This window comes from Gavialis gangeticus, unplaced genomic scaffold (assembly GCF_001723915.1).
Source record: "Gavialis gangeticus isolate Ggan-Ray unplaced genomic scaffold, GavGan_comp1, whole genome shotgun sequence".
NCBI classification, from domain to species: domain Eukaryota; kingdom Metazoa; phylum Chordata; order Crocodylia; family Gavialidae; genus Gavialis; species Gavialis gangeticus.
Genome location: NW_017728992.1, coordinates 36,984,080 through 36,985,431, shown reverse-complemented (window position 1 = coordinate 36,985,431; position 1,352 = coordinate 36,984,080).

The window sequence follows — 1,352 nt, the reverse complement described above, 5'->3', positions numbered from 1 at the left end:
CCCACCCTCTCTGCTAATTTCCCCATCTCCTCCCCATTCCATCTCCCCTTTTCTGCGACCTCTCAGCCTCTCTTTGCTTTCCTGCTGTCCCTGCTGCCTGCTGCTTTTCCTGTGATTTTCTGCTGCCCGTCTCTCTGTTTTCAGTCTCCCCCCCTGGAGCTTCCCAACTCCTATTAGCTGTCCTACCATTCTCTCCAGCTTCAATCACCTACTGCCGTTCTCTGCAACTTCTCTAGTTGCCCAGGAGCCATCCTCTGGCTCCCCACACCCAGAACCCTTCTTTAACACCCACACTTTCCCTTAGTCCCATTTTTCCCTCTCCCTACCTACCTTTTCAGCTCCCCTGTACCTGTGCTGGCATTGCATCCCTGTTCTGTAGGCTTTGGGTTGTCTTATAATCAATTAAAATCAATTAACCTGAAGTTACCCCCCAGCCTCAGTTTGTCAGCCTAGGCCCCTGTAGTCCACCGGTTCTAATCCCAGTCCTAGTAACTATAACTCCCTACACTTCTACTTTCTTACCTTAACCTTTCCGCAGGTATCCCAAGTGCATATATACACACATATCACTATACCCAACTTAGGAACTCACTTGTGTGTATGTGTAGGTGGGTGGTATGTGTGTAAATTAGTGAATACATATATAGATATTGTGTGTGTGGTATATGAATTGGCAATCAACGTATGTGTATTGAATGTGCAGGTGTTGGTAACTGTAACTGATTCTGTCTAATAGTGTGTATGGGCTTAAACTGGTTTCATAGTTACATAGTTTGTAGGGCTGGAAAGGACCTGAGCAGATCATCAAATCTGACCCCCTGCCTTAACAAGAAAAAGTACTGGGGTCAAACAACCCCAGCAAGGTGTTCGTCTAGCCTTGTCTTAAAGACTCCCATGGTAGGAGCCAGCACCACTTCTCTTGGAAGCTGGTTCCAGATCCTAGCCGCCCTGACAGGCATACACCCAGTGGAAGGGGGGTGCTATCTCCAAAGAGGAGTATACCTCCTCTGCTCGGGCCTGTAGGGGGGCTGTCAGGAAAGCTAAGGCGGACATAGAGCTAGGACTAGCGTCCATGATCAAGGATAATAAAAAGTCCTTTTTCAAATACAAAGGGAGGATGAAGAAGGCACTGGGTAATGTGGGGCCCCTGCAAAATACGCTGGGCAATCTGGTTGTTGTGCCACAGGAGAAAGTCGAACTCTTTAACCAATTCTTCATGTCCATTTTCTTGTGCAGGGACTGGGACTTCCTCGCTGTGATGCCAGATGGACTTGAGGGGAACGCCTCCAGACCTCAGGTTGGGGAGGACCGGGTTAGAGAGCTTCTGGAGGGGCTGGACGTCTTCAAGTCAG